Source organism: Limanda limanda, chromosome 2 (genome assembly GCF_963576545.1).
Source record: "Limanda limanda chromosome 2, fLimLim1.1, whole genome shotgun sequence".
Lineage (NCBI taxonomy): Eukaryota > Metazoa > Chordata > Actinopteri > Pleuronectiformes > Pleuronectidae > Limanda > Limanda limanda.
Window position 1 is genome coordinate 19,187,887 of NC_083637.1, and position 14,994 is coordinate 19,202,880.

Consider the following 14,994-nt stretch of genomic DNA (forward strand, 5'->3'; position numbering starts at 1 on the left):
CCCCTTGTTGTTGACTGGCTGGAAAAGTGCTAAATAGCTTGGTCCCAGCTACTTTTTTGTGGAGGAACACTGGATGTTTTTTCACACACACTCAAAACCGACAGCTGTAGCTCAGGAGGGGGAGAGCGGGTCATCCACCAACCAGCAGGTCAGTGGTTTGATCACCGGCTCCTCCAGTCTGCAGGCCGAAGTGTCCTTGGGCCAGACACTGAACCCTAAACTGTCAGAGTGTGAATGTTGTGTGTGAATGCAACTTGCAGAGAAAAGCACTTTAAGGGGTCGTTAAGACCAGACATGCATTATAAATGAAGTCCATTACCATTAACAGCCAGCAGAGATATTCACTATATTTGATTCGGAGGCCCTGTCCAGAGATCTGATGACAAGTGGACAGCGTTAAGTTCGTCTGTTTACTAGAAGCATTAAAATGTGTCCTGATTGTGTCTCCCTTGATTGCTTGTGATTGGGTCACAGTTATCCTCTTTATATGCAAATAAACACAAACGTCATTTTGTCTGTGCGCAGACCAAATGTTTTTCAGAGACAGATGTGTGCGATGCCACTTGTGAGACAGAAATCAAGTAGATTCAAGAGTGACTGAATGAATGAATGTGCGCAGCTGCAAAGACAGACTATGTGAGAGCGTTGTGTGGACCCTGAGAAGTGTAAAAAGATGTTATAACTTTAGGGGGACCGAGGACGTTGAGTCTGCGGTCCTTCATATGAGGCCAAGGATGCATTTGGGTTCACACCATGTGGCCACATCCATCGCAGACCCCCTCCTAATGGGGTTTGAGTGATCAGATCAGGAGACGCAATGAGGACGCATTTGGGTGCGTTCACAGCTTAGCGTTGACCACTTGTGATCACATCACTCAGGACGAATTTTAATTCCAGGTCTGAATAAAGTCAAGCTTTATTTGACCTGAATCACTTACTTTACTTTTCAAAAAATGATTCATACATTATCTACTCAACGCACCTCGTTTTTGTCATTTGTTTTTCCTTCTTACAATATTAAATTGAATAAATCGCTTGTCTATTGTTGCCACTAAACGAGAGGAAAGGTAACATCAAGGGGAAAGGTTCCTTTGACAGACCAACAGATGTATCTTCATTGATTTCAGAAATGTGTAATCAGATGGAACAGAAAACTCCCTGGCAGCTGCTGAGGCTGGAAATCCCTGCTCTCACTGCTCTTCATCACCCAACTATTAGGTTAGTTTTTTTTGTGCTTTCACCTGTGGTCCGCCTCCTACAGCTCTTCGGTTCTCAGAGCAAAAGGAGGAGAAGAGCTGCCAAGAATCCTTCAGCACTGTATATCTCTCTTCTCTCTCTCTGTCTGGCAAAGAAGGCCTTGACACAGAGATCAAATACTGCAGAGCTGCTATTTAAGTCTCCTATTGTTTGCTTTGTGCACGCTCAAAATAAATACTGTATGAAACACGCCTCTCAGTCATCACACAGCGTTACATTTCATTAAACCTCTACTTATACCCACAGACACTCAAACCCTAAAACCTTTTTTGTAAAAAGCACAAAAGTATTCAAGTACATTCAACACTTAACTACAATGGCCAATCATTATGTTAATGACTACTTCTAGCTCTTCAATTCATTAATTCCTTCTAATTTTTATGTATGTTCCCTATGATTCCATTTCTGCAAAGAGAAAATTCAATATATTGGACATCTCAAGGTGTTCATCGATTGGTGTAACTAACCAATGCCTTCCCTCCAACTAATCCACTTCTGCACTAATCACTGGTGCAAGGCCTCAACCAATATGAAAGCAATTTCTGCTTCCCAAGGCAGTTTGCAGCTCTTTAAGATGCTCCCCATACTTATTTTATTTACTCACTCATTCATTAGTATATATAGAAAATGTAAAAGTTTAACAACCCAAAGTCACTCTTTGTTTTTCCCTGAGCTCATTTTCCCTCTACTGTTGAAAGTTAATGAGGAGGACAATTAAGATCAACTCCAGACTAATGATCTCAATGTGGTTCAACCCCTGTGAGTTTTCCATCCATCCGTCATCTTTGCTGCGCTTCCTCTAAGGGTAGCAGGGTGAGCAGGAGACACTTAGCTGACATTGAGCGAATTAAGTCATAATTACCTCCACCAAGGAGGTTCACTTTTCATAGGCATGTGTTTGTGTCACTTAGTTAGAAGGATTGTGCATTAAAAGAAAACAATCAGGATCTGGGGATGGATACATTTTTCAGATTTCTCAGGTAATAATTCATGGATTTTTATGAAAAATATTCATTCATACAATTTCCTTTAATGTTATGTACGGAGGAAAAATGTACCACAAAAGCAAACAAATCAATTGAAAGCATTTCCCAAAGAATGACATATGAAGAATTATACAAAAATGGGGGTAAAGCAATTAAAGGTTTAAAGTCAAACACAAATGACAATAGGGTTTGATACCACATGAACCACATGAGTCGATATGGCCTTGAAACAGTGTCCTCGCTCGAAATGTGATGTGTAGGTATAAAAATCTTAACGGAGTCAATAATATTTAGTGTCCTTGGGAATCAGAAATCCTCGTTCAGACTCAGCACATGAATCGAGGGATGTGGTTGGTTACTACTTTCAGACATGCACTGAAGTCCATGCATTAAATTGTGGAGCTTCTGTTTGTAAAACAAACTAATATCCGTTAAGTTTAAGTTTTAAGTTTTCCAATCTAGTGAAATGTCTGAAAAAAAAGAATGCAAACATCTCAGGGTGAAAAAGAGTAGACATTACAGTTTTTTCCTATCGTTTTAGGCAATTTACCTAAACCATGTTCACATTCCCTAAACACTTCACACAGTGAGCATACCAGTAGACCATGTGAACCAAACTGTGGTTACTTGCCCCTATGCTAAGATACAAATGCTGGCAATGACGCCTTCTTCCAAATTTCATGGATACCTGCCCCAGTCAATGTTCACTACCGGCAAAACGCTGTGGAACTACAGCATATTTTACCAATGTTTAGATACTCTGTTCAAAACCGTGAACTTTCTGTTCAAAACCTAACTTATCAGTAATTTAGATCACTGTAGATGGAAAGATGCTGCATTTGGACAGACAAATGAAGTTACATGTTTGAATAAGAAAAAATATTTAGTTTATAGTTTATTTATTTTATTTTACAGTAATTTAGATTTTTTTTCCCCTGTGCACTAGCCTGACGTTGTCATACTCATTATTCTAGTCAGAATATGAGTCTGAGACCGCTCCATTGGGCTGTGATTATGGGGCGTGTTTCAACAGAACCAGGAAACAAAATGCCTCTTCGCTCAATTGGATAGACCTACAACCAATCAGAGCAACGTAGTATGTGACGTATGTCAAGCGACGCATAGTTGTTGTGAGTTGTCTGTTTCACGAGTTTATTTACTCTCTAAATAAATCAATGGAAATGCTGCTAATGCCGCTCGTATATCCACCGGAGGCAAAGCCCCCAGGAAGCAGCTGGTGACCAGGGCTGCTTGTGAGAGCCCCGGCCGGCGGCGGCGTGAAGAAGCCCGCTACGGATCTCTCTCAGAGCCTCGCGACCGGACCGGGACCGCGACCGGCCCGGGACCGGGACCGCGACCGGCCCGGGACCAGGGCTCTGAGAGAGATCCGTCTGTCATGGTTCTGCAGGAGCCAGCGAGGAGGAGAAACGGCAGCTAATCGTTTTACACTTCCTTGTTGCTCCAACATTAACTACAACAGTGTCCCAACTTGTGTCTTTTTTGTCTCATATGTGCTGAGGAGCGTAGCGCCCCCCCCCCACTCTCTTTTTATTTATATGACTGCTTGTGTGGCTGCAGCATCGGGGCCAGCTGATAAATTAAACTTTTTATGAATCCCGTAGGAGGACGGCAAAAACATCTGTTCGATCCTCTTTCAAAATGAATGCGCTGTCGATGTCTGCTGGAACAGACTCGATGGCAGCATCGACACATCTCAGCTCTGCAGGCAGCGCTCTCTGGTGACGTGGTTGATTACGTCACTGTAGATCATCTGTCAATCATCGTATAAAGCCCGCCCTGACGATCTGATTGGTCCGTACAGCTTCTGTACGAGCATAGTTTCTCCCCAACGGAGCGATGCCAGACCGAACTTCCCGAACAACAAATGTTGTGGGCGGGGCTAAGTTCGTCTGGCACCCAGGCTACCTGTGCACCATAGTTCTTGGTGAATTGGCATGGAATTACTTTTTTTACGTAAAAGCAACACTACATACAATGATCTGTACAAAACACAGAGGATAAGTTTTGCAATGCAAAACACCTGGTGGTCATTTCAGCTAATGACCTACTCAGCTAAAGACCTATTCAGGTGTTTTACATGTAATTTGAAAAAGGGCCTTCTTTGGCATTTGCTTTGGACTTCTTTACGTAGTTGGTATAGGAAAATGGATGCAGCAAGAGCAAGAGCAAGAGCAAGAGGCAGAGGCAGAGGAAGAGGCAGAGGAAGAGGAAGAGGTGGAGGTGAAGGTGGAGGTGGAGGTGAAGGTGAAGGTGGAGGTGAAGGTGGAGGTGGAGGTGAAGGTGGAGTAGGAGGAAGAGGAAGAGGTAGAGGAAGAGGAAGAGGAAGAGGTGAAGGTGAAGGTGGAGGTGAAGGTGGAGGTGGAGGTGAAGGTGGAGTAGGAGGAAGAGGAAGAGGTAGAGGAAGAGGAAGAGGAAGAGGAAGAGGTGAAGGTGAAGGTGGAGGTGAAGGTGGAGTAGGAGGAAGAGGAAGAGGTAGAGGAAGAGGAAGAGGAAGAGGTGGAGGTGAAGGTGAAGGTGGAGGTGGAGGTGGAGGTGGAGGTGAAGGTGGAGTAGGAGGAAGAGGAAGAGGTAGAGGAAGAGGAAGAGGTAGAGGAAGAGGGAGAGGTAGAGGAAGAGGGAGAGGGAGAGGAGCAGCAGCAGCAAGGACAGTTGTATCTGATGAAATCAGAGCAACTGTCATCGACCATGTAATCAATCATGATCTGTCCATGAGGGAAGCTGGTCTGAGGGTTCAGCCGAACTTGCCAAGATCAACGGTGGCATCAATCGTGAGGGTTTTCACACAAACTAACAGGTACTATACAGTATTTACAGCATTCTGACTGATGTGTTTGTAACAGTAGTAATGTGATGTGAGAAGTCTCCAAAACTCTCCTGACGTATCAGTGCATTTGTGTCTGACTCACTATTGTAGGACCCAACGGTTGCCCCACTCAGGTGGAAGGGGAAGAAAATTCACTTTGCCACAAGAAAATGCAATAGTGCAAATGGTTATTGCTAACAATAGTTTAAGGCTAAGAGAAATTTGTGCAAACATCATCGCAGACATTGGTGTATTTGCCAACATTGAGAATGTTGGCACCACGACCATCGCCAGAGTGCTGAAAAAGCACCAAATTCGAATGAAGCAGCCTTACACTGTCCCCTTCGAGAGGAACTCTGAGCGGATAAAGGAACTCCGGTACCAATACGTCCAGGTAAGACTGAACACAGGACACACTGTCATGTTGATTGTGATTTTGCACAAAACTGTAAGCTATGCCAATTTTGTCTTATGGTATCTTGTGTATTCTCTAATTTCCTGAAGAGAGCCATGGAACTTGAAGCCAGTGAGAATGAACATGCGTTCATCTTTGTGGATGAGGCTGGCTTCAACCTGGCAAAAACACGTCGCCGTGGAAGGAACCTGATTGGGAAAAGGGCCACGATAGATGTTCCAGGCCAGAGGGGTGCGAACATCACCATGTGCGCAGCAATTTCGAACGATGGACTGCAGCTGCAGAAGGCCGGCATAGGCCCATACAACACCGAACGCCTAATTGCCTTCATAGATGAGCTTTACGAAAGGCTCACAGCAAGAGAGGTAGACAGGCAGAATCTACCAACGTATGTAATTGTATGGGACAATGTGGCCTTTCACCACTCCCGGCAAGTCACAGGGTGGTTTGCGGCGCATCCTAGGATGATGTCACTTTTCCTTCCGCCTTACTCTCCTTTCCTCAACCCCATCGAGGAATTCTTTTCGGCGTGGAGATGGAAGGTCTATGACCACCGCCCTCAGGACCAGATGTCCCTATTACAGGCAATGGCTGCTGGGTGTATGGACATAGCCCCAGAAGATATCCAGGCCTGGATAAGGCATTCCAAAAGATTTTATCCACGTTGTATGGCAAGAGAAACCATACGTTGCGACGTAGATGAAAATTTGTGGCCAAATGCGGAGGATAGGAGGGATTAGCCCAATTCTGCGCCACTGTTGGGCTACTGTAATATACAGTATGTGCAGGTTTTGTGCATTGCATTTTTTGTTAGAACACATTTTTTGACTTTGTAATGTATTTTCTGTTTTGTGTAACACTTGCACTGTGACAAAATCTCCAAAAAGTAAAGCACAGTGAAAAAAACTGTTGTGTTTGTGATTTGTTTCTGGATCATATATTACGTACTTACTGTATGTAATTTGCATTACAAAAACTGAAAATTGTTATTCTCAGTTTCTCATAAAACACTTACAGTATTTACTGTATTTACAATTACAGTACATTTACCACACTCAATTGTGACATCTTTTGTGGGAGGTAAACCGACATATGAACACTGTCAGCAGATACTTGGCTTGGATTGTCATACTGTAATATTACAAACTTTATTACTGTAGTCCAAAGAAGTGTTTGTCTGTGTTTTTTCTCTTTTTTTCAATGCAACACTACAGGAAATCTATGCCAAACTGGAGGACACAGCAACATTTTATATATGCAATTGGCAATGCTTCAAGATGTTAGTGTTTTTTAGGTCATAGTGTTCTGAGAGGAAACATGTGTTAAGTTATGGCAGCATTGTTTGTGGTGTGGTTGTTGTAGTGCATTTTGCACCAAAGGTTAACAGATATGCAGAGGTGTGTGTCTCTAAAGCCCACTGTGTTAAGTGATAGGGAAAAGTGACCATAGTATGGGTACATGACCGAAAACGATAGGAAAAAACTGTAATAACAAAGATGAATAACTCTCAACTTGGAGAGACAACAAGGTCTGAGAGCTTTTAATGACGCCATTGTCCATGTGCTCTGAAAAAAAACAGGTTATTTCCACTGCAGAATTTATCGGCATGTCGTGCCTCCTACCCAGACGCCACCCCTCGCCTGAATGTTCTGGAAATTCTTTTGTGAACTCGTCTTACCCAAACAATCTCCTTCTGCGTTCTTCATATATGAAAGGTGAAGTCATTCATGAAAACGGCTAATGAAACTGAGAGATGGCGTTCTGTTTCTGTATCCTACTGATACACCATTGCAAAAATCCAATCTTTATCAATCTATGACACAGAAAAGCTTTGTAATCATCATGCCAGTTAACCCTTTACATTCACGGATCACACCGGTTCATATACATGCTTGCGAACCTGTGACAAAGTGGTGTGCTTGTATCATAATTTTTTATAAAAGACTGCTGCATTGTCCTTGATACATTTCTGGCCTCTCAGGGTTGCTGCTTCTGCAAGTAGCTCAAGGTGTCAGGGTGAGTGGAATAGCCTGTTTTTCTCAGAGGCGGTTCTCTGTCTTCATTTTAAATTAAACAGCCCCTCTCCAGCTCATAAATTTGCTTACATGCCCCTCACATGCACACCAGCCCCGGTGTCTCGTAAGAAGTTTGTTCGTTGACTGATTTATTCATGCCCTTCTGCTCAAAATTTTTGTCTCAGCGCTTCGCTCAGATATTAAATTCACAGTGCAACTCAATACAGGTACAGTACATACTGAAGGTATAATGTGAAATACATAAACAAGCAATTGCCTCAAATCCAAAAATGTTTCCCCTGCTGAGGGATAAGTCCTGTAAGGTGTTGTAGGAATCTTAGCGGTAGCAAAGGAGGAAGTGAAGTGATGCACAAGGAGGATGGATGGGTCAAACAAATGTCAAACTTTAACACTGCAGACTGTTGTTTTCTGTTTTCAGCATGACCACAATCACTTTTTAACCTCAGATTTTGGAAATTGTGTTTATCATTGCATCCATGATAAAGAAGCCCCTCTACCACAGCACTTCAATTAACCCAGTGTGTGTGTGTGTGTGTGTGTGTGTGTGTGTGTGTGTGTGTGTGTGTGTGTGTGTGTGTGTGTGTGTGTGTGTGTGTGTGTACACAATCTCACAATCACACACACATTGTTCTCTACAATGATCTTGAGCTTTTGTCCATTTCTTCTTCTGCTTTATATATGTGTGTTTTCCTATTTCAGCCTCAACAGCAATACAAAGAAAAATAATGAGGATGGTTTTATCCATGGTCATTACTCTGTGGCCCAAGCTGATCAAATCATCTTCTACAAATTTCTTTCACTTCATTTAACATTTTGTGTTTGGGCAGTTTAAAAAATTTCAAGGTACATTTTTGAAACTGATATCTATGAGTGTGTAAATGGACCAGCTTGATGAATTTAAGGACAGTGTCCGACGTTGGCCGAGATATCCTACTTTATTGGGTGATCGGTAGCTGGCACTCAATGATAGACTTGTGAAATCTAGCTCATAAAAAACATTAAGGGGATGGAGAAGATGGATAAATGAGAAGATTAATACCTTTCTCATAGCATAAAGACCAGAGAGATTTAGTGTTGCTGGCTAGGCTAGTTGTTTCCCGGCTTGTGCTAAGGTAAATAAAGCAGCAGCTTACGCTAAATTTAAATTCACCATATAGGGCCAAACTGTTCTTTATGTGTCCCCTCGAATACCAAAGGTGAATTTGAACTGCATTGTCCCTCCATGTGCAAAGTCGTATCAGACGTGTAGTGCCCAAAAAAATAAAGCATTCAGCAACCTAGATGATCAAATAGCCTCTTTAGATTTTCACTTCATTTCCTCCGTAATTGAAATTTGATGAGCTTCAAGCCTCTGAGTCGCTATCACGGCAGCCTAATGTGTTCAGCTACTCCAGCCAACCATGTGTGGGCCTTTTCTCTGCTCCACGTCGACAAAAAAATGATGCTGTGAACCTGTCAGCCAAGACACTCGGCAGAATGAGAGCATTCCAAGGGAATTCCTCCACCACAACAGCGAAGGAAGCAGATGGGAGTAGGAAGCTGAGAGGCTACATTTATCTTCATAAGACCCTCATTCCGCCAGGGTAGAGGGTGCAGGGAAGAGGAAACAGACGAGAGGGAAATCAAGGATGGAGGGAGAGGAGGGAAACAGGATGATGTGGGTTATCTGTAAATGTTTCAGACTGAGATATTTGTGCTAGTCTGCCACTGCTGAAGGAAGGTTGGGTTTGTTGTCAGTTTGCAGAGCATCTCCATGACGCTTGAGGAGTAAAGGATGTGGGAATGTGAGAAATTAAAAGATTTGATAGATGAGGAAGGGGAAAAGGAGAGACGTAGCAAGAGAGGGTTAGATGCACAGCTGGGACGATAGAGGGAGAGAGAGGAGGGGGCTTAGGAATAACAAAGGGGGACGGCTAAGGAGTGGATGAAAAGTAAATCAGCACCGCATTGTTGTCATTACATTAGCAGACAATTAAGATAATGTAAATCTAAGAATACACTGAAAGACGAGTATAAAATATGGAAACAATTATTTTGACAAGGCAAAATTATTTGAGTGCCGTAATGTTTACACTTAACAAAATATGTACCTATTACGTGTGTAACAACAGCATCGTAGTGACTGTCTGAGGCTGGGCACAGGTGTAATTTTAGCTAAAAGCTAATGTGAGCAAGCTAACATGTTCATAATAATGCTAAAATGCTGATAAGCTGATATTTCTTTAAGCAGGGATAATATTTACCCTTGAAATGTAAACACACAAGTTTAAGTTAGGCTGGGTCCACGGCAGTGTCATCCATGTGAGTAGGTGTGTGTCTGCAGCTTTAAGACTTCCTGAAATGTCTTTGGTCTCACTGGCATCGAGGCTGTTCTAAGGCTCATCCCATCAGCCCTGTGGTGTCATCTGAAACATAATGATGGCTAGTTTTGGAAACTAGCACACAGTCATACCAAAGCAAAATAAGAAAAGAAGGGGGCCCCAGCACACGCCAATGAGGAGCTCCTGCCTGTGCTCAAGGTTAAGATGGGGGGGGGAGGTTAATAAGCAAAGAGTGCTATACAACATTTATTTTACGCTGACCATCAGCTTAGAAGAAATGTTGTATGTAAAGGTTTTTGGTGCAAGAGGTGAGATTTCCTGAAGGAGTCATCCATCAAAAGTAATTTGTTCTTGTTGCACTGTGCTCCAGCACAACACTATGGTGAATATTTGAGGCAGGTAAATGCATGGCTAATCACTGCTTTAAGGGAACTGAGAAACTATGAACAGATTTTTGTGCATGGTCTGAGCAGCACATTTGCCAGCAGGCCAGTATATGTCTCCAGCCGACATTAGATCATTTGTTTTTCAGTGTAAATTTGAATGTAGCTAGATATTTATTACTTAGGGCTAAAATAAACATAATACAAACATACACTATACATCCTCCCCACACGGCGGTACTTGTGATGCAAGCTTCCATATTTATGCTCTTAAAATCCAATATTCCCTTGTGGGAAACGAAGGATCAAGCAGCTGGCCAAAGGGTAATCCCCCACCTCCCAGAGGAGCAGGATAATTTAGGTTTACAAGTCTTCCAGCATGCTGCTCCTCTACCTGGGAAAAGCTTTTTCCTTCGCTGTCAGTCGGCTGCTGTGAGCTCCAGTAAACTGCTGGGGTGGTGGGGTTGGGGGTGCAGTCTAATCAGGAGACCATGGGTGATGGGAGAGAAGAGCCTGCAGCGAATAAAACCGGGTTCACAAATGCCACAACTCTGTTGCAGTACAGACAAGTGAGAGGGGGGAAGAGGTGAAGAATATAGGTAAGGTGAGTCTGAGAGGTTTAGTATAGGAAATGAAGTGGGGGGGGGGCAAATAGGGTTGGCGGAGAGGACCAGGTGGATGTGGAGAGATGAGTATCCCTCATTAGCTATGCCGCCTACTCACAGTCTGTTGATAAGAGTTTAATTAAAGATCAGGCATGCTGAGCGAGTGAAGGAGGGAGGATGAAGCAACAAAAATTTGGACAGTGATGTAGCCGTGGGTGCTCACATGAGATTATCTGAAATAGATATGATCGTGCAGACCTGTAACCCAAGAACAGGTGGGAATGATATCCTTTGGGTTCATGGGTTTCACGGTCTGTTGGGCTTTCCTGTGTCTGCACCTCTTGCCAAGGATTTAATCAAATATAAATCTTTTTTGTACCCTGTGGTGTTTGGCTCCATCTTGTGGAGATTTGAGGAAAATCATTCAGGTTAATGGGGAGGAATTATTTTGAAAAGTGGATAGACACAAGATGTTGAAAACTATTAAAACCCAGAGCTAGAATGACACTCAGCACTAAGGCTCAACAGCTCCCTTATGAAACCACCTTTAGATTCACATAGATCCAGATTTTATTGGATCTGCACCAAATTGCACACACTCATAAATATCTAACCCCTAAACATGCTTGATTTTTTCAACAAGATTCACTGAGTAATCAATGAAGATATTGAAAAATATATATCTCACAATGTTAAAAAAAGTTAACAAAAAACTGTCTTGGATCCAACCTCTGATCTGGATCTGCACCTAAATTTGGTGATTTTGCTCCTCCATCCACCAGGTTTTGTCGTAATCTGTCCCGCAGTTTTTGCAAAACCATGCTAAATGAGAGACAAATGCAGAAGAAAAAATTACTTTAACTGGCGTATAGGTAATTAGAGGGTTAATCAAAGACAGTTACGTTCTTAGAAACCATTCTCGTAGGAGAATATAAGTATGTCATTCATTATTTTTGTTCCACAACTTCCACCAGGGGGAGAAATTCCTCTCAAGAATTTGTTTTTGACTCAGCCAGGCCTTTTCTACTGCCAGTCCTGCTCTCCTCTCTTACATAACTTTATGATACTTTGTGAATTTGAACTTCACAGTTCATTAACACAGGAACCACATGTTGTTGCCAGATTTAGCCCATATCCCATTACACATTATGATATTATAGAAGGAGTGTGGCGTGTGGCTTATGCACACAAACCCAGTCTCACCCGTAGCTTTCCCAGGCCTTTATGTGTCTGAAAGGGAAAACCATAATACATAATTGCGCTATTGTTTGCCTGTTTAAAATGACACACAAACACACTCATTTGTGTCACCCCTTAAAACTCACACATGAATGAGGTTCCCATATGCTTAACTTTCTTTCCACTGCAGGATAACCCGTGCCGTTAAAGGACCCTGTCACCACCACTCGCACTCTTTCTTCCTCCCTTTTCTCTCTCCCTTTCTCCACAAGGCTCAATTTCATGCTACCATTTGGATAATTGCATTGGAATTATATTATGTAACGTGTATTTCTATATGTCTGTCTGAGCGTACTTATGTATTTTTTCTAAATATATGACCTTAGTATCTTGTAATTTGGTTCATGTGACCTTAAAAGTGGTGCGGGTTGAAATACCAGCAGTGTGTTTTTGTGTGAAATACCATACAGCCAGACTGCCAGACCCCATCAGGGCAGACCAGACCAGGCAGCGGGAAACTTGTGCACTCCTCCCCTTGAAACAACAAACTCTCTTACCATGAAACACCTGTCACCCCCTCCTTCTCCACACTTCTACTCCCCCTTTGCCTTCGCTTCTTTCTTCTTTCTCTCTCTCACACCACCCTCTTACCTTCTTTTATTCACTGTTCATTCCTTAGACCTGAAAGATATATAGAAGACTTCTTCATTAAAATGTCTTAAAACAATTAGACCTATGTTGTAGGCTATGTTGACTTGTTTAAAATTACTTTATCCTAAATGTTGATGCTCAAACCCAAAGAAATCCACAATGTAATTCCAGGTAACAGGTTCATTCAATGTTTCCTTTCGTCATATCTCCTGTACTTGTGGTTTTGCCTCTCTAACTTTCAGGACAAACATAGATGGCAAAGGAAAAACAGACTAGTAGCCAGTTTGACAGTTGGCCAGTCAATATGTGTGTCTCAATCCAGAGGCTTTATCTTTCGGAGGCTGCATTTGAAGACTGACATGACTATTCCGTCCTATGTCAGAGGCTTCTTCAAATGCTCACACAATTGCTTCCCATCATCCCAGAGAAACAAAAGTTCCAAAGGGCCCATTCTTTCTGTCCCAACCAAACCTAAGACTTATTGGTGTTAATCAGTTTATCAAAGACGTCGTGCGGCCGGAAAGTGACAAGCCGCCTCAACTCAATCGAACAGCCAACGGCAAACATGTTAATTAAAAGGTATTTATATCCGGTGAAGTTAACAGCTCCGTACGTTTAAGAATACCCAACTACAATTTAGACATAGTTTTTCTTTCTCTTCAGAAATGTTTCCCTAAAAAGCCTGGGCTGTGCAAGAGCATTTGTAGATGTCTGTTACTAAAACGATGAAGACTCAAGAGAAATAACCATACAAATTCTCGCAGACAAGTGCTTGCCTACAGTAAATCGTTCCCCTATCTTAAAGTGACAGGTCTACTTCATCACAGAAGACTAGTTTTACATCTCCGTCAAACCGGGGCTCCTGCGATGCTTCCTCTTTTGTTCAGCATCAGTGAAGAAGCTGAAAACAGAAGCAGACACAGGACTTTTCAGAACGCGGCCTGCACCCAGACCACCAGTGGATTAAAATAGATGGGCCGTGACTTTGTCTGTAAGGTCACACCATTAGAGTGGTGACTGACAGCTTCCTGAGGTGGTTTCCTTTTTTACATTGAGAGTCATGACTCCAGGCCACAACCTCTGCTGTGTTTTTCAGTGAAACCACAGCCTGGTTCTGTCCAAAGGTGATACCACCTGTCAACCAGCACCTGTAAAGCTCACTTATTAGCACATTATATCTTATCATTACCAAACAAAGTGTAAAATATATAGATTTTCAGAATCATATGCTTTCATTTTTCTTTGTCTGGGGCATCGACTGTTATGAATGGCTGCCTTTCAACTGCTGTGAAGACATGCTGTCCAAAAGGTGGCTAGCCAGCTAATAATTAACTCCAGGTAGCACTTGTCAGTCACTCTAGCGCCATCTCTGTCCTTCTTTATCCATGATAGAGATTGATTTTGAAATCACTGTAACTGCCAAGCTATTTAATCTGGTAAGGGACACATGGTTTTACAAGGATTTAAATCAGCTGGCGACACAAAATTCTCAAATCTGCCAAAAGCTGGTAAAGATTATTTCAGGAGAGGAACAGAAAAGATGAACATCTGTGGATGTTCGCTGCGTAATTAACTCATAGTCCTCTGTCTCTCCCTTGTTGGGAGCTAGTCATGTTGTAGCAGCTGCAGGAGGACAAAGATAAGACCTGTCAAATCACCATCAAACTGCAAGAGCATCACTTGGCAACAACCATTTAAACACCCATCATCTGTCACATGGCACAGTCTAAAGGGTCTTAGGTGAAGAAGAGGGTCATCCATCTGTAGCAAACCTTATTCCTGTCACACAGTTTGCAGTACATTGTAAACTACAACAGCACTTTTGGTTGAGCGTATACCTCCACTAAGGCCGAGCATTCCCCTCATGAAACAGCATTAGATTTCACTAGATCAGGACTTTTATTTGGATATGCACCAAATGCACATACTCATAAATATCAGTCCTGCTTTACTCCTTGAGAAATCAACATTAATGAAAACATCAAACAATGTTAAAGAAAATGAAAATAATAAACTTATCTGGATCTACCCACTAACATGGATTAACTCAAAAATTTAATGGGCTCTTCTTTGGATCATGCTCCACTCCTCAGTTTTTCTGGGTATTCCTGTTTAATAACAACAGATGCAGACTGAAACATAAACTCCTTGGTGGAGTTAAATACAGTGTATGCCCTCTCAAAAGACATCAACAGAAAGGTAAATACATTTTAAATAGGAACATTATAAAAAGCACATTCAGACCAAAAAAAATATGATTTGAGCGAAAGTAACGTACAGTGTAGAAAGAGGTAGAATACGGGTTAAATGTGAATCTGGACACGGCATAAATATTGA